Below are 20,169 nucleotides of genomic sequence, written 5' to 3' on the forward strand. Positions count from 1 at the left end.
TTGGATACAAAGAGAGGGGAGAGGGAAAAGGTTGTCACAGCTATGCTGATGATTTTGGGTGGAGGTTGGTTGCCTTTGCTGGGGGTAATCCTCCTGGATCTGTCCCTAAGCCTCCTGAAGGCCTCAGTAACCCCAGCAGGAATACTTTCTCACTGGGGAGGCTGTGGTGGAGGAGGGGTTCCCACAAATTAAATTAAGAAGAGGAAAAACTTTGGACGAAGGAGTAAATCCATAAATGAAGAAAACAGATGCCTGAGCACATTCCCCCACCCGTCTCTCTAAAAACTGCACCCTGACCCTATGTTTACACCCTTCTTGTTTACAGGACCTTCTGTGTGTGTGTGTGTGTATGTATGTGTGAGAGAGAGAGTGAGAGAGAGAGAGTGAGAGAGAGAGGGCAAGAAAACAAATGAAAGAAAAACAGATAAAAATGTTACGTAGTCCACCTTCATCTTTCTACAAGAGACATATTACATGTTGACAGTGTTTGCAAGACAAACAAATGGTCCAGTTTTCAAGTCCCCCCACATTTTATTGAAACAGAATAATGTAGCCTGATTAACAGAAATAATAAAAATTGCCAGACAAAAGAGCAAATATTAAAATATGCTCCACTCAGAAGCTTTCAAATACATTCAGTATTCGGGTTGAAAGTGTTACTTACATCCAAACTGACCAAAAAATTGACCCCAGAATTAGTAGAAATCTTCTTTATAACCAATTTGGTTTTCTCTTTGTTGTATTGAGGAATACATTACAGTGAGGAAGGCATTTCAGACAGAGAATATATTTTCAAATTTTTATGATGAGTCTCTTGGCTAAAACCGTATCAAACTTAAGGGTTTCTTGTACAGCATAAGTCAAGATGAACAGCATGTATTCACAAACATGTGTCTCAGCTCTAGATAAGAGAAATCCATGGTAAGATGTCTTCCAAGCACCAAGTTAGAACAAGCTTTTAAAAATGAATGTGATTACTCTTCCTCACATTTACACATGATATTGAAAGTTTGGGGCCAGTTGTTTAACTGCACTGATTGATAAAGTGCTACCACAGCAAACAAAAATAATACAAAAATAATTTGTAGTGTCCACAGACATCTACATGTCTGTGGACACTACAAATTATTTTAGGTGGATAAACCAACACCTCTTGCTGAGAAATTGCACGGTCCTTAGCATTCAGGTGGCAGCTGTAGGTTCTTGCCGGGAGAAGAGATGATAGAGATGACAGTGACATGCATACAGGATCAAACCTCAGATATTCTGATGTTTGGCTGTGCTCCTGTCTCAGCCGTCACAATGAGGGATAGCAAACAGCTGGAGTGTCGAGGTCCCAGGATGAAAGCAGTGTTGTTGACTGGGTCAGTCCCAGATGCTGTGGGACAGTGTCAGTGGGAAAAGTGAGAATAGAACACCATCACCATTTCCAACCACTGCTGCTGGAGTACTGATAAAGAGCCAGGTCAAATGATTACCAGATCCAAATCCCTCTAAAATCTAGTCCTAAAAGCCTATAGGAGGGATAGGCATAAAACTGCATAAATAAAAACAAGGCCAGGCTGATTTCTCATCAGCATGGGTGATAAAAACCAAACTGGATGGAGACGCATCCAAACATATTAACATATTGTGATGTTTGATGAGCAGTGATGTATGAAACAGGTGTAAAGAGAGGAGAGAGGTGCTTTGTTCCTCTCCTAAAGAGAATACATTTGTCCACTGGGCCAAACAGTAAACCAAGGAGAGGTAGCAAAGAATGCTTTGAAGTGACAAATAAAAATGTGAGACTGTGGACAGCTGTGGATTTATGACGATGACAAATCTGCATATAATCTGTGCTAATCACATAGGCCCTGCTTCTGGTTGAGATAAAAGCATCTCCCCTTTTCACCAGAATTCCTACCATTGTGTAGTTATGTAGCCAAAATAGTGGGAAAGTGCTTGGTTGGTATTGTCACAGCTTACCACTTCCTCTTTGCTTTGAAATGAGCGACCAAATGCAATGGCAAGCAGTTGCAGTTTCTTGACACCTGATAATGTGCATTGTAAACTATCGTGCACATGTTGAACCACAGGACATTTAAGATCACATTTACTTTATTTCAATGATAATTGTTGTCACACAGCACCATCCGATGTCACATGGCTTGTTCGAGTCCATGTCCTAAGTATGTCTACAGATAATTATAAACAGTACAGTGAATTCAAGTAATGTGGGACAATTTTTGTGATGCTTACTGTTTCTATCTATCTATCTATCTATCTATCTATCTATCTATCTATCTATCTATCCTACTGTAAATCCTTAGCCTTGATATATTAAAATTACCCAGCATTAAATTATGTGATTTCAATTACATAATAGCCCAGGTTTAATTTGACAGCAATCCTATTCATTAACATTTGTTAGAAGAGATAGCTCAGGTGTCCCACATTACACTACTTCACCCTAGATGGCACTGTTTCCATTTTAATGACCCTTTGGTGGGCCAGTAGACGCCACAGGTGCTATTTTTAGGCGGTGAGTCACAAACTGCAGTCTGTACACGCAGCTGTCATAGCATTCACATTCACGGGATTTTACGTTATGTAATGGCAAACAAATAATATAGTCTCTTTACAAACAGTGAGCAACACTGGATTTATTTGAATTAACAAAACAAAACAGACTTTAAGACATTAAAACCTATCAATATGTAACACATTTGTCTTGTCTGAGGTCTCTGGAGGTCCAAAAATTGATGAAACAATAGTAGGCTACCATTTAGTTTCCTGCAGCTCTTTCTTGCAATGAGAGGTGCTAAACAGACTAGTGCACCTGTGGTTAGAACTGCCCTCATCTCCATCCCAGAGATGATCAGAGGGCAGTGGAGCAGACATGGTGCTCTGCCTGCCACTGCCTTGACTGGGATTTTATTTTGTCTCTTAGTGAATCTATTTATAGTTCAGTCATCATATTGTCACAGACACTATAATCACGTCCTCCAATCTGTAAAGCAGCACACCCGCCAAACTCTCAACACTGTTCTCAAGTAGACTTGTAGTTCTCGAGACCAAGACCGTTCTCAAGACCACTTTTTCATGGTCTTGGTCTTGTCACGGCCTCGACAGTCTTTGGTCTTGGTCTTGTCTTGGTCTCGGGTCTCTCGGTCTCGCCATGTCTCTGATCGGGCAGAGCGGTCTCGAGGGGATTTGAATAAATAAATGGCATCATTGACCATTGAATAATATCTGCATATTGTTGTGTTGATTAAGCATTATGCCTAAGCCATTTCAGTGATGTTGATATTGTACAGTGTAATTTGGCTACTACTATGGGTGTGACGAGATCTCGTGACAAGAGATCTCGTGACGATTTTTCTCGTCGAAGTTTTGTCTCGCGAAGCTATAATTAAGGGGCGCACCAAAAAAAAAAAAGACGATCGGTTTTCTATCGCTCATTTGCACTTCATGTCTTCTTTTTATAATGTCACGTGTTGATCATTAACCTTGTTGCAGCTTCTACCTGTTGAGAAGATCTCAACATATTAGGGGTGTGACGATACACTCAGCTCACGAGATGAGACGCGACACGATATTGGGTTCACGAGATCGAGACAGGACGAGATTTTAACTATATTTTTAAGAAAACTTCAATGAGGAAATACATGACTGTTCTTTTATTTGAAACTCACAAATGGACATTGAAATGAAATGTTTTAACTAATCATCTTGTAATGAATCACTTTAGTTCTACTTTCTAAATATATAATTATCCTATGCAGCATGCAGCACTGTAAAAGGTTTCCCCCATATAGATATTTTATCAGATGGATAGTTTTGGTATTTATGGAAATAACAACCATAAATACAAAAGTTAGATACAATCACAAATACTAAAAAGTAAATTATAAAGAGTAGAAACAATTCTAATATATAAATATAAATTAAATAAAGAATCACAAATTATAACATATTGCTAATAAAAAAACACAGAAATAAAATTAAATTGCACAAATCCTGTATCACATAAATACACAAGTAGAACAGCATATAAATTGTGTTATAATTTGGTCGGTTGACTCATTTTACTTTTTGCATCATTAGGCTTCCATAGGTGCGCTAGATTCCCTGCTCCTCCTACCTCAGGCTCTCAGTATAGAGACCTGAGATCAACCTGCTCCTCTCCTCATCTCATACTTCTGACTGAGATCTTCTCAACAGGTAGAAGCTGCAACAAAGTTAATGATTCACACGTGACTTTATAAAAAGAAGACGTGAAGTGCAAATGAGCGATAGAAAACCGATCGTCTTTTTTTTTGGTGCGCCCCTTAATTATAGCTTCGCGAGACAAAATTCACTTCGATGAGAAATATCGTCGGGAGATCTCGTCACACCCCTACTGCATATGATAATTAAATATTTAGAAAGTAGAACTAAAGTGATTCATTACAAGATGATTAGTTAAAACATTTCAATTCAATTTCCATTTTGTGAATTTCAAATAAAAGAACAGTCATGTATTTCCTTATTGAAGTTTTCTTAAAAATATAGTTAAACTCTCGTCTTGTCTCGATCTCCTGAACCCAATATTGTGTCTCGTCTCTTGAGCTGAGTGTATCGTCACACCCCTACTCATTTGGCAACACTAAATTCTCCAGATAAAGTCCTGCAATCAAAAGTTCTAAGTACATACGTTTTACCAGAAAAGTGTAGTAAGGAGTATCAAAAGTAAAATCTCAATCATAATGCAGAATAGCACTCTAATGGCGCTTTTCCACTACATAGTTCCAGCACGACTCGACTCGCATCGCCTCGCCTTGGTTTTTTTTGCGTCTCCACTAGTGATAGTACCTGGTACCTGGTACTTTTTTAGTACCTGCTCTGCTGAGGTTCCAAGCGAGCCGATACTAAATGTGACGTCAACAGACTGCTGGCCGCTGATTGGTCAGAAGAGTTGTCGCTGGAAGAGTCATGAGCCGTCCCACACAAGAATCAAACCCGGCATTTTTAAATACCGGCAACAGCGTAACAGCCATACGGCTGAATTTTGTTGCTGTGTGTGACAGAAAGCCACATACAGCAGCAAGTACACCACTGCCTCCATGTCCTCCATTGTTTATGTGTTTGTGTCGCGTATAAAATGAAGTTACGGCAGTTTTGCGGGGCTGTGCTATGACGACCCCGCCCACGTTGAGTCCATAAAGGTTATGAACAGGATCGTTGACAGCCCTGATGGAGTCCAACCCCCACCGGAAATGAGTCCGACTTATTACCGGCAATGCGGACCAAGCTCTGACACCAGTCATACAGGACCTGTATCAGGGGGTCCGATACCCCGTACTCCCGGAGAACCCCCCACAGGATTCCCCGGGGGACATGGTCGAATGCCTTCTCCAGGTCCACAAAACACATGTGGACTGGTTAGGCACCCTCAAGGATCCTGCAGAGGGTATAGAGCTGGTCCACAGTTCTTCGGCCTGGACGAAAACCACACTGCTCCTCCTGAATCTGAGGTTCGACTATCCGACTACCCTCCTCTCAAGTACCCCTGAATAGACCTTACCAGGGAGGCTGAGGAGTGTGATCCCCCTATAGTTAGAACACACCCTCCGGTCCCCCTTCTTAAAAAGGGGGACCACCACCCTAGTCTGCCAATCCAGAGGCACTGCCCCCAATGTCCATGCGATGCTACAGAGTCGTGTCAACCATGACATACAGGGCCTTAAGGAACTTGGGGCGGATCTCATCCACCCCCGGGGCCCTGCCACCGAGGAGCTTTTTGACCACCTCAGTGACCTCCACCCCAGAGATAGGAGAGCCCACACCCGAGTCCCCAGGCCCTGCTGCCTTACCGGAAGACGTGTCGGTGGGATTGAGGAGGTCTTCGAAGTATTCCTTCCACCGATCCATAACGTCCTGAGTCGAGGTCAGCAGCGCACCATACACAATGTTGACGATGCACTGCTTCCCCCTCCTGAGACGCCAGATGGTGGTCCAGAATCTCTTCGAAGCCGTCCGGAAGTCGTTCTCCATGGCCTCACCAAACTCCTCCCATGTCCCATTTACTTCAGTGACCGCCGCAGCTGCACTCCACTTGGCCTGCCGGTACCTGCCTGCTGCCTCCGGAGTCCCACAGGCCAATAAGTTCCTATAGGACTCCTTCTTCAGCTTGACGGCATTCCTCACCGCCGGTGTCCGCCAGCGGGTTCGGGGATTGCCACCACGGCAGGAACGACCACATTGCGGCCACAGCTTTGGTTGGCCGCCTTAACAACGGAACATGGCCCACTTGGACTCAATGTCCCCCACCTCTCCCAGTACATGGTCGAAGCTCTCCCGGAAGTGGGAGTTGAAACTTTCTCTGACAGGAGACTCTGCCAGACGTTCCCAGCAGACCCTCACAATACGTTTGGGTCTGCCAGGTCTGACCGGCATCCTCCCCCACCATCGTAGCCAACTCACCACCAGGTGGTGACAGTTGACAGCTCTGCCCCTCTTATCTCCCGAGTGACGTGCGGCTGCAAGTCCGACGACACGACTACAAAGTCAATCATCGAACTGCAGCCTAGGGTGTCCTGATGCCAAGTGCACATATGGACACCCTTATGCTTGAACATGGTGTTCGTCATGGACAATCTGTGACAAGCACAGAAGTCCAATAACAGAACACCACTTGGGTTCAGATTGGGGGGGGGGGGCGTTCCTCCCAATCACACCCTTCCAGGTCTCACCGTCGCTACCAACATGAGAGTTGAAGTCCCCCAGCAGAATGAGGGAATCCCCACAGGGAGTACTTTCCAGCACCTCCCCCAAGGGTGGATACTCTGAGCTGCTGTTTGGACCATAGGCACAGACAACAGTCAGGATCCGTCCCCCCACCCAAAGGCGGAGGGAGGCTACCCTCTCGTCTACCGGGGTGAACTCCAACATACAGGCACCAAGCCGGGGGACAATAAGTATTGCCGCCGCTGCCCGGCGCCTCTCACTAGTGGCAACTCCAGAGTGGAAGAGAGTCCAACCCCTCTCGAGAAGACTGGTTCCAGAGACCTTGCTGTGTGTCGAGGTGAGGCTGACTATATCTAGCCAGAACTTCTCAACCTCGCGCACTAGCTCAGGCTCCTTCCCCACCAGAGAGGTGACGTTCCGCTTCCCTAGAGCTAGTTTCTGCAGCCGAGGGTCGGACCGCCAAGTTCCCCGCTTTCGGCTGCCGCCCAGCTCACGGCACCCCCGACCCCTTTGGCCCCTGCTACAGGTGGTGAGCCCACAGGAAGGGCGTCCCATTTCACCTCTTCGGGCTGTGCCCGGCCGGGCCCCATGGGTGAAGCCCCGGCCACCAGGCGCTCGCCACCGAGTCCCACCCCCAGACCTGGCTCCAGGTGGGGGCCCCGGTGACCCATGTCCGGGCGAGGGCAACATGAGACCATTTATTTTATTCATCATAAGAGGTCTCCCGCAAAACGTGTGCAAACAAAACACGCAATCTATTGCACCGTGCAAGCAATTTAGTACCCACTATTTGGGATCTTAGTAAATCAGGCCCTAAGTGTTATATTATTGGATTATTGTATCATTATTGATGCATTAAAACGTGTAGTTGTTTACGGTTGTGCTAATGTTTACTGCATTATATATTGTTGGGTTGTTTATAGAAATGCGTCATATTGTGTCAACAGGGTTATGTTTTGTAAAAAATATATATTTTTAAAAATATACCAGATACCAAAGAATCAAAATCGCAAACGCAAACAGAGCAAGACATGAACATACCAGGGTAGAGTGGTGTCAGAAGTAAGTTGCTTGTATGTCCTTTTTAGATGCAAGTAAATTAACATTAATTGACAGTGCAGCTATTGCAGTGGGGGTATATCTTAATGTTAGTTTGGTTTTGGTTGTTTTGCTGGACGCTCTGTAAATCCAACAAAAACTTTTAGCAAATGTGTTGTATTTGAAATGGCTCATGTTTGATGGCTTTTTCTTTTAACCAGTGCTCTTTCCACAGGTGTCATATGGTGACAGCATTTCAATCTTCTTTGAGCAAGGTAATAGGAAAACACAAGAACCACAGACCCTGCAGTGTACACATGACATTTTCACCTAGACAGTGACACAAGAAAAACACAACTCATACTTGACATGAAAGCCTTTCACAGCCTCTCCAAATGACCCTTCAGTCATCTTTCCATTTCAGAATATTTATGATATTTTTACATTAGACTTGTTCTTGGCAGGTTAATGCTCACAGATGTCTGTACTGCTCAGATGGCTTGAGGGGGCAGGTACCATCTGAGCTGTGTCAGGGAGAGAGTCATTTTAACAGCACCTTACACTTAGCCTAACACATAATTTGATAGTACCAATGAATGTGTTAATGAGACAAAATGTTTTCGATAGAACAAATCTTGGCAGGCATTTGTGAATTATTCACTGGACCTGATACTGTAACTTAGCATGTTCAGCTATACAGTTGCCAAGCAGAATTTACAGAAGCAGCATTTTGCATTGCTGCTGTGTACTGCATGTTAGCTATAGTGACTTATATGGTCTTAAACTTGGCATCTAACATAGATAGGTATTAGTAAAAAATATTCTATAAAAGCTGTTATCATTTAGCTACTAGCAGAGATAACATAAAAAGTGAGACTGGGCTTGTTTATCAAAACGGAGGGAATACAATACCCTTTTCTTTTTTTTTCACAACTAAAGTGATAAAAGCGATGAATTACATTTTGTCATTGTTGATTTATTTCCTGTGTTTGTGTGCCATCCTTGACTGACTGACAGTGTGAAGGCAATCTTTATTCACAGAGCAGAAATTGCACTTCCAATAGAGACAAAGAATACTGTGGTGTTTTGTGCTGGGTGACAGAAAGTATGACATGGCGCAATGACTGAGTCAATCTTCTGCTTCATGTGGCCCAAAAGAAAAAATGGAACTTGGGAAACTCACAGTTGTAAGCTTGTGTGTATATTTGTGTGAGATTGTATAGATGTTTGTACAAGTACACCAGTGTAACAGAATGTTAAAACATAGCTTGGTGACAGTCAGTAGTAAAGGGGTTAGGATAATTACTTTGTGAGGGATATACTATATCTAAATAATAGGCTTATCAGTATATAGTCGTTTTTGGATATTGGTTCATACTTGATTTCCTTTTCTCATTAGATGTGGAAACCTGCTTTTCTTTCTACTGTAAGGCTACAACCCCAAGGTTCTCTCACTTCTTTCTTTCTTTTTAGCACATGAAAAGAGATTCAATGTATTGGCCTCAAAATTGGTCTTGTCATAACTTGACAACACATTTATTTTATGAAGAGTTTGCATATGTTGTATCAACCAGACCTTTACAGCTCACACTAAATGCATGTTATGACTCTTTACATGTACAGTTCATAACACATCGTCTGATGGTGCTTTATAATTTCCTGGAGTTCATGGAGCTCTTAAAGGTTACACCAGGAGTCCAGTATGGGACATTAATAAGAGTCAAAAAAGCTCATAATAGGCTACATGTGATGAAATACAGTTTATAAGCAAAGCAATTACATGTAAATTCATCATGCCCGAGAGACTCATAACACCAAAGTCATTATGGATATATAAACTATAATGGCATTTTTTTTAAACATTTAAGAAGTCTAGTTAATGTCTAAATGCAATATTTCCATGCTGCTTGCATGAGACCTGCAGTATATTACAGTAAAACCAGCAATGAACATGGAGCGTTGGGAGATACAAAGATTGAATTTGTTGGTGTGTGTGTGTTTTCATGAAAGGTAAAAATCTGTATGTTTGCTCTTGAGTTTCTTTCATAATCCACATATTTCTGGGAAAGGGGGATTTGCGTTATCCTGTATGATCCAGAAGACTTAAAAAAACAGCTTTGGTAATTAGTACAGGGGACCCAGTGCCAGTCAGCATAATGTGTTCTTTAGCTGAATTTCACACTTGGAAATAAGATCTCATTCTATCCATCATTTCACTTGTAAAATGACAATATAATCATTATATAATTCTACTAGTGGTTGCTATTACAGAAACAATGAGATGTTAGTCTCGTGTCTCGTGATATGTTTCTCAACTTTATGCTGGCCATGCTTGTTGATACCCTTAAACTATGTTTTGTGTGGTCCAGGGTCTATTATTGGCTCTTGCTGTAAGTGTTTTCTGTTCCATAACAAGATGAATCCCCAACGTGGCATTAGGTTACCAGGCAACAGTGTACACTCCACTGCTTGATTATAATTTTCTGTGTATAGTTATGAAGTTTAATTGTAAGTGACTACATGGCAGTCAGCCAAAATTAACCACTGTTAACAGAGCATGTAGAGCCTGATGTATGTCAGGAGGCATAGAGGCTAGCAGACTATATTTGGCTGCTATGTTCCCTTCAAAGAGACGCGTTTTAGGTCTGGACTTGACATTTCTCTTAGACTGGAAAAAATGGGTTTGGGTCAGTGAGTTTTTGAGGGAGGAGGGGTGATGCCCAGAGGACGGTACTGGTCTCTGTTCTGCAGTGGCTCATTGTTATGTTCTTTTCATCTGTACAGTATAGGAAGCTTAAATGACAGGATACAACTAGCAATTATATGTGTTGTTGAGGTACAACATGGTCTTTATAACAAAGGGCATCATTACTGTAATATTCATGAGATATGGAAACTAACAGTACAGCTTGTCATCATCAGTTAAAAACTTTGTACACATTCCTCTAAGTTAGATAATTTACAAACCTCAGTTTTGGGGAAAACTCTCTACACTCTTAGCCTATATAACATCTGTAAAACCTGCATTTTGAAAAGTAAAGTATGTTGTCAGTAACTTCTAACAAGGCTGAGAAGGTAACATATTCTAGATAAATGATTTTGACCAATGACATGACAGAATGGTACAGCAGCAGCACACTATCAGTCTATGGGGAGCATTCCAGTAGTCGGGAGTTGAAGGCTCTGTTGATTTGGCAATGACGCAACATATTCATATGAGTGTTAGAAATCTGTTAACAGCTCAGCTCAGATCAGTTCATCTGTCTAGAAGTCAATCTAATGTTTTATTTTGTCCCAAACCTCAGTTTGATTGGTCTCTTCTGTGTGTGCTATATGTGTTTTGAGGTTAAACAGAAGCATGTGGGGTGAAGTCCTGTGTTTTATCTCATTGTGTTGTCATGAAAAAGAAATTGAGAACCATGTTCACACCTTTATTTGTTTTGCTGTTCTTGGCTGCTGTTGCAGTGGAAGCAAGAGAGCGGCTGTATAGCAGACATTGTGCAGATAATCTGAATGTAATCTGGATGTAATCAAGGTGCCACAGAACTATTCTGACTTTTTTTTCTTCATTATTGCATTGTTTAATCTTACATGGTTGCAACAACTTAAAGCAACTTTATTAAACACAGTTGCATACACAGAAAACATTAAAACCAGTCCTTAAACCAACACGATGATGCATCTAATGAATACTATTCAGATTATTTTTAGTGTCACCTCTATACAAAACATTCAGCTCTTTTGCAGGGTAAAAAAAACAGAGGGGTTCTCACAGTGTAGAATTGTGGCTGGGGCTGTTGGTGCATAAAATAGTAGGTTGTGGTGAATGTGTGAGGAATATTTTTATCTCTATATAGATAGCAGGCAGAAGAGAGCAATGGCCCAGAGGAAGAATCTGGCTCCTGTTTCAGCTAAGACAGAGCTTGGTGGGTTTAGCCTGGTGTTCTTGGCATTGTTCATCTAGCCCCGCTGTAGACCCCTGGGCTCTCTGGGGGGGACGTACTTCCATTTGTTTTTACTTCCTGTCCAAATGGAGTTAGAGACATGAATCATTCACATCTTTGAGAGGCCTTTTGTGTGGATGAATAATGGGTAGATTTAAGGCTCCTGCCTCGAGTGTTTAAGATTGATTAAAATGAATTGCTTTTTGACAGTATTGTTTTTTTGTGTAATGTATATATATACGTTTGTAATACAAACTTATTCTTTAGTATAAGTGATTTTTTAAGACTTGCACTTTTTCGCAGTCATTTGTTTTGTGACCCATCTCCTTTTACTCATCTGCTTAACTTTCTGTCAGTGTGCTGATTGACAGGCGCCGTGGTGAGTGTCCCTGCCCTAACTCGATCCCGGTCTGTCAAATCTGCACGGTAGAATCAGTGAAGGTGATAAATGAGCTGTGCTTCAGAGTTCTTGGTATGCCCAACCTGACGGCCAGATTGTCACTTAGCTGTCACAGGGTGGGGCCGATTTCCCTGATGGTAGAAACAGACAAACCTTAGACTTCACAAGCCCATTAGTTGTCACTCCATGCCATCCCATCATCCTCTGGGGGATGGACCGGACTGCATGACCATGTGTAATGCTAAACATCTCTTTGTTGTTACCTTTCATGTATGGGTACCTGCCACCTCTCTCAGCCCATCCTGTGAGTTATGGGACCACAGGAGGTCATGGCCACAACCCCTCCCCACTTGGCATGAAATGTGCAGAACAAACTGATCCAGGATTTACACAGAGATTGGACACACTGGCTGGATATCTAAGAGCAGAGTCCTCATAAAGGTCTCTGTGGCCAGATAGGTGTGAAAGGGTTACCAGCCCATCTGTTTCCAAAACAGAACATTTTGGCCCCTTTGAGGTGACAACCTTAGAGCATTCTCTGAATTCTCCCTTTTAGCTTTGAGCGGCATTATCTCAGTAAAGCTGCTGACAAAGTTTGAGTCTTTTTTTTCTTCTTTTTTTTTTTAACGGAGGCATTAAAAGGAAAGCCACATCATGTCGTCAATGTGACAATTATCTGGAAAATGGAGTTTTAGTCATGGCCTTCAGTTGAATGTGAGTGCACATATTGTAATAACATCTCTGAATAACATGTATTAGAAAGGAGCAGACCAAAACAGAAAGATTTAGATATTTTAAGTTTTTATTTTATTTTTTGCACTATTCTACGCTCTGTTTTGCTCTTTTAAAGGTAGAAATCCCCATACTTTTAGTAAGTTCTCAACTTCATGACATATTTAAATTTTTTTGTTGTAAAAACAATCTTACAACTACCACGATTAGTCAGCTGATTGATAGGTTGATTGGCAGACAGTTAATCTGCAATTGTTTAGATATACATATACATATATATAGCATATATACTAAACCTTTGATACTTCCAGCTTTTCTAATGATGATGCTTGTCTTTGTCATCTCAAATACAACAAGACATTTTTGGGTTTTGGAAAATTATACCAGACATTTTTCAGTTTTATAGACAACAATTATCAATCAATAATGAATGAAGGATAATGAAGGAAAATATATTTTTGTGCTGGTAATTTCTCCATGTTTTATAGAAGAGACAGCCAAAGCTTGTTAGAGCCTGCGTTATTGTGGGGGCTGGGTTGAAAAGTCAGTTTGGTTACTGGATCTGAGATAAAAGGAAGAGGTCAGGAACGCTGCTGCCACTCCCAAGCACAGCGTGGTGGCAGTACTGTGTGAATATGTGTGTGCATATCTGTGTGTGTGTGTGTGTGTGTGTGTGTGTATGTGTTTATCTGTGCATGTATTGCATATATATTTGTTTGGAGATTTTTATGTATTTTATGTCTTTATTTGTAATATTGTATTTGTATTACAATATCTAAGCTCTTGTTCAGCCTCTTTGCTGTCAGTGTATTTGCATCATTTCCTCTTCTTGGGTCCAGTGTAAAGGCCCAGTGTTTGTTGTGTGTCAGAGTATTTGTCTTCCTGGTCCTTGGAGTTTGCTACGGAAAATTCACGGTAATATCTCTGGCAGCTCAGTGCACTACATTTTTGTTCCTGTTCTTAATCAACCTGCAGGGTGCACTGTTGCAGAAGGATCCACCGGGGGTTTTACCTCGCTTGGACGATGTCCCACAATTACAAGTCCTGCTGCCTTAGTTACATCTACTATTTCCAGTCTCAGTCAAGCTGATGAACCTCACAAATAGCAGACTTAACTGTCAGACAAATAGGCAGTGAGGGAAATATTTAATATCTTTGTTATAACAACCCATTCAATGATGCAAACCACACCACAAAATATGTAAGTGTGATACAAAACTGATAATAAAAGTGATTTGACAAATTTAAAAGACAAAAGGACACAGACAGACAAAGATGTAGTGGAAAAAGGAACGCAAGACCTTCATTAATGATGGAAGCAACTGCAGCACGACTATAGTTTTCCCACCAAACAAGTGAGGCGACCCTCTGAACCATATCTTTGCCTCTCAGGGGAAAGAGGGACTGTTTGACTTATTCAGTCTCTCTCATAGGAATAGCAAAAGTAGAACATTGTCTATACAGTTTACTTGGGAGTTTGTGTAGCCTAAGAAAACTTCTACTGCAAAAAAACTTGACAGTTCATCAGGGAGAAATTTTAACTGTTGGAAAAATGTATCGGATATGATGCTGTAATAAGACCCAGAATCTCAAGGTCACCCAAAGTATTTAAAAATACATCTGGAACCCCTCCAGGTTTATGCATATTGAGCAGCTCAGACATTAACATTGTGACAGAGGTGGCGGGTGCACTGTGGGACATTTCCCGGTATGCATAACACAACCTTAATAATCGGAGGAAGAGCTATTTTTCTTAGGTATTGTTGCATCTAAGACCTTTGAGACGCTGTGGTTGGAGAGAATTGTGACTGTACTGTGGTCAAGCAGAGCAGTGGTGGCGTAGGTGGAAGTTGCCTGGACAATAAGCGACAGCCCACCCTTCCCATAGTAAACTTGATTTCCTGCTGCGTTTTTTTTTCTGTTTTTTTTCTTAGGCGGTCCTTTAAAATCCATGAATGGAGTTTTGTTTGTCTCTTTAAAGGTCATTGACAAAACCAGAATAGCAGTCAAGTGGTAAGCGTAGCCAATTGTTTTAAAAGTGAAGCATTCACATTTTTATGTTTTGGGGTTTCTTTGATAAGTGTACTTAACAAATTAGGTCGCTGAAGTGAGATTCATCCCTTTAAAAGTAAATCTGGAACTTGGGTGAAGACGGCCTGTACTTTTTCAGTGACTGAAATAACAAAGCTGGTATTTTGCCAAAAGACAAACAAGACTGATAAAATGTGTTTTCTCAAAGGCTGTGGTGATAACAAAAATATATATTTTGTTATCATATTAAAATAATAGCTCCAAGGCACTTGGGAAGGATGATGCTATGATAATCCGCTCATAAACGGGCTGGACTAGCAGGATGTGGATTGGAAAAATGCTTCTGAACAGGGAACCTTTGTTTTTATTAATCCCTCAGGGAATTTTTAAGGTCAGCTAAGCTTGGCTGGATTCCATCAGAGTCACATGTGTCTGATTGGGCCTGTGTCTTTGTATGATACAGATGAGTCGTTTGACGTCTGCTGGCATTTCAGTGATGCAATAATTCTGTATGCTGTGGTTTCAGGAAATCTAGTTTTTTTTTTAGTAAAATCCTGCTCCGAGCTCAGTGGCTAAAAGCTTACTAAAGTCACAGCTGACATTAAGAATCATCTTTCAATGCTGATCCATTCCTGGTTAGAATATCATTAGAGGATCAATAGTTTTTGTTGTTTTTAAGAAAGTGCTGGGCAAGGAGACAAAGTGGAACAAGTGGGCTTGTCATGATGTAGGGTGGAAGTTGTACAACAACAACATGGTCAATTTAATACAAACAGTGGATCAATGATTTCCAGCAGAGATGAGCACATTGATCAGTAAAATTACGGAGTTCTGCCCTCTGTTTCCAGTGTGCCTTTGTGCTCCACATCTATTTTTAGAGAGCCTATGGCAGCAGATGAAGGCACGGCATCAGGGACCTATTCAAAGTTAGAAAGTAAACTGACCTCAAGGTCAGTACACAATAAGTGGATGCTTTGAAATTGCTTCAAAATAGTGTTTTCCCCTTTTTGGGATTGTGTTATGGCTCAGTCAATATTTTTCATCTCAGATAGAGGTTTCACAGAAGATGAATCAAGATTTTTGCTGAAAGGCTTTTTACTTTTGAGAATATACATTGATTTATCTCTCTCTTTGAATAGCACCATTTTTGTCTTTTTTATGTTCAGGTTCTCTCATAAATGAACAACTCTAAAAGCTGGGCTCCATTTAACTGTGTTATTCTTAGTGGCATTGCCAAACTTTGATGGCAATGTTTCAAGATTAAGCACCAAACATGACTGCCTTTAAATGCTTTTTCATGTTATTTGATACAACCTGTTAAGTGCATTCTATATCACCCTGAAAGTCCAACAGGAAATACCACAGGACGCCAGACAGAGTAACCCAATAAAAGCAAGAGTGCCCAAATCATTAGTGGGGAAACACACTCACATAACACATCCAGATGTACAGGCTAATTGGATTTTACCATCAAATCAACAGTTGTGGTGCCTTTGTGCTTTTATGAGACTGACCACAAGGTAAACGAAAGTGGGCTGTTTGAAGTGACAAAACTTTACCCGTGGCTTTTAGCAGGTAGAATTGCTGAGCTTGGTAGCTAACAGAGCATGCTGTGCACTGAAATGGAGAGACTGGGGCAGCAGTGAGCCATGGCTTCCCTCCCCCAATTGATCCAGGAACTCTTCCACATTTTGCAATGGTGACTCATGAAGAGCTGATGTAAGTAAGATGGCAGGCATTGAGGTAATTGGTGTGGAGAGTTAATTTCCCTCCTGTGTCAGGGCTGCCCTCAGAGCTGTAGGCTGGCCACTGGAGAGAAGAACCTCAGGAGATAGAGGGGCAGCATGATTACGTCAGAAGTTGCTGTTGGTATACAGCACCTCTCTGACTGGAGAAATCAGCTCCTGACAATGATCACATCCGCCGAAGTCCTCCCAAGATGGCATGATGAAACTCTGCATCCACACAGGCAGGAAAACGAGCAATAAGCAGGAGGTTTTTGAATCAAAACAGATTCTACTAAACGTGTATTGATTATGGCAATGTAAGATTCACTCTGTGATCTGTTATTTTACAATAGACAACTCCTCCCGGAGTTACGTGGGGGCTTTGAAGTTCAGAGAACACGGAACAACAAAACAAGGCTGACTCATACCTTCCCACATGTGGATCATCTGCTCTTAAGGGGAGCAAAACATTTTCTAACCGGATCAAATTAGTTATAAGGAGCTGTGTTTGTCCACCCCTTATATCTGTTGCAACACTTAACTTCAGCTCCTTCCTTCTCCAGTCTGCCTCCCTGCTGGGTTTCATCATGCACACTGTGTCACAAGGCAGCAGTGCTATGGTGATTAAGCCACAGAACTTGGGAGTTGATTTGGAACGGGTACAATAATTGTGCTAATATGAGTGAGCTTATTTTGTTGAAAAATACAGTCCCGGTTATGACCAATTTCTCTATATAGAACAGAAAGACCTGACGTTCACAGCAGGGAGTAACTCATATTATTTCTAGTACGAAAAGATACAAATAGATAGTTTATATTGACTTAGTTGGAGTGAACAACATAACACTGATGTGTGTGTGGATGCATGTTTATGTGTGTGTCTATATTGACATCCCTTGCTCTTTGAAACGGGCTATAATGGCCTTTCATTTAAATTTGGAAAGTGCTGGGGGCACTTCACTGGTCTCACCCACTTGTTCCCTCATCTCTGATATTCCCCCACTCCATGTCGGTGCTCTAATGTCAAAACACACACACACACACACATATACACACACGAAGTTTGTGTTTGATAATGAGGGAGGTGACAGACAGTCAAGCCTCGGCCCTGGAGAGCAGAGCAGAGCGGCTCTCCAGCAGGGACGCTGACGTTCACACTTAAATGCTTTAATAGGACTAAAGTAGACAAAGGCCGCCAGTGACGCAGTCAGAGCTATAATGGGCTTGCCACATTGCAGGTTTACTGGACCCTGCCTATTGGACAGAGCTATTTCCAATCCCACAATCCCTCATCAGCCTCAGGAAGCTAGTTATAAATAAAAAGTGTAGGTTAATCGCTGCTAACATGTCCCACTGAATTGCTGTATTTTTAGGAGCAGTAGGGCAGGTTGACTGAAGTTTTTCAACATGTTACTGAGAACTGATCATTATCTTCTCTTCCCTGTAAAGGTGCAGAGGAATAAGTCTGATTTCTTATATTTGCGTTACACCACAAATCTATACAGTACAAAACATTTTGTAAACAACCAGGAGAACAAGTGAAAAAAATAAAATAAACAACTCTGTTATAAAAATGTCATTAATATAACAATGACTCTAACATGACTGATCAGAATTAAATGGCAAAAATAGTCCCTTTGTTTGCAGGATTTTGTTGTGCAATAGTGGGAAACCAGAATGTTTTGACCTATTCATTTTAGGATTTGGTCAAGATTAACACAAGATTGCATTGTCATGATATATAAATACAGATTCCATTGTCATGATAATTGTCAATCATGTGACAGCCTTACTTCCTCTTTTGATTAATTATGCCCTGGTCTATGTTGAGGTCGGCCTACAGGGTCAGAGCCTTCGTGGTCTGACAGATACTGTGACAGATGGAGTAACTGGGTTTTTTACCTTGGACTTGAAGGCTTGTTATCTCTCACACCATCTTATCCAGTTTGAACGCCAAACTACTTCACCAAGAGCAGGAGTTTGCTAAATCTGCTGACACTATAATGTGTCACCAAAGGGAGATTTGAGTAATCAAATTAAAATAGATTTTCCACAGTGTTTTGTAACTCATTTATAATGTAAGCAAAAATGACGAAACAGATTTAGATGCTTAAATAAATTTTTAAGATAACTGAGAAGTACTGAGGAATTGTATGTATGGCCCCCTATTTGCCTCTTTTTCTAAATAATCAAGTTACTCAACATATCTCACACATTAGCCTGAGAGTTTTTTTATGTCTGGAGCGAGCCTGCAAGCTGTGCATTTCCTTCTTGGCTTCTTCGCTGTGCCGTGATAAAAGGATTGAAGGGTTAAATGTTTGTCCAGCTGAAACAACACAGTAAAACTCCTTCTCTGTGTCTCTGTAGCCGAGTCGTCAGAGCTCAGCACCTAAAAATAGCCGCGCTGGCTCCACGCCCCTGGCTGGGGGACAGGTCAAATTATGAAGGAAGATGAAAAATTTAAAGGCACAGGCTGCTTGGCCACAAACCCAGCCCTGCATCAGTGGTCAGATAGAACATTTGACTTGACTTTTATGGGATGGAGTCAGATTATATTAACTACAGATCTTGGCTGGTTTGAGATGTAATATTAATTGAAAAAATCCTACTGTATAGTTACTTGATGTTAAAAATTCTATGTCATATTTCTTTTTACTCATGTATTTATGTTTTTAAGATGTACATGTGGACTGTGTATGGCAATGTTTTGTTTGTATTTTTCTCATATCTCCAATTATAGAGTAGCAAGTGTATTTCAATGAAGTGGGGTGTGTAATCCTCTTCTTGTCCGGTCTGGTGTTCTTGACACAGTTTGGGAGGTTTATGTAATTGTGATCATACTGTTACGGCATCTTACAGTTGGCTTCCTTGGCTTACTGAAAGCATGCTTCCTGAGTAGCAGCACTGCCCTGGATACACACTGAACCCTACACATACACTGAGCTAATGCAGCGAGGTTACACTCAGAGTCGTAAATGAACACAGTGTTCATTTGTTGTCCCGCTTAACCCAACAAATTTTGTTGGGTATTCGTTGCACATGCAGATTTTACCAAATTCTATTGCATTTATGTTTGGTTGTGTACAGTTTTCCAAAAAAAAAATATTTGTATGTCTTGTGAATCACATGAAAGACAAGTCACAGTTTTACAAAGCCTTTGACAAAGACTTGCACAGAAGGGAGGTTTACATGTGCCTCTTTTAGATACATCAAGGTAAAAATGATTTTTTCTGCCTGTGTACCTGAGAGAACAACACAAAGACATAAATAGAGAGACTGAGAGAGACTGCTTCAACAAATCAGAAAAGAGAGAGGGAGAGAGAGAGAGGAATCAAGCCTCCATCTGCAGAGAGGGAGTCAGGAGACATGCCTTCTGGCAAGAGCTGAAGAAGACAGCTGTGTTTGGTGTGGTATTTTTAAACGCATCAATGCTGCTCCAATCCCCGCGCCTCGCCTGACCTATTTTTAGCCAGGGCTGGCCATTGTTCTATTTCTGTCACCTGTGGGCCACGCAGTTGTTGATTCACATGCAAATGAAGCTTGCTCCCTCCCTGGCTTGCATTACTGCCTCAGCGAGGTGCTCAGT

Source organism: Scomber japonicus, chromosome 10 (genome assembly GCF_027409825.1).
Source record: "Scomber japonicus isolate fScoJap1 chromosome 10, fScoJap1.pri, whole genome shotgun sequence".
Classification (NCBI taxonomy): domain Eukaryota; kingdom Metazoa; phylum Chordata; class Actinopteri; order Scombriformes; family Scombridae; genus Scomber; species Scomber japonicus.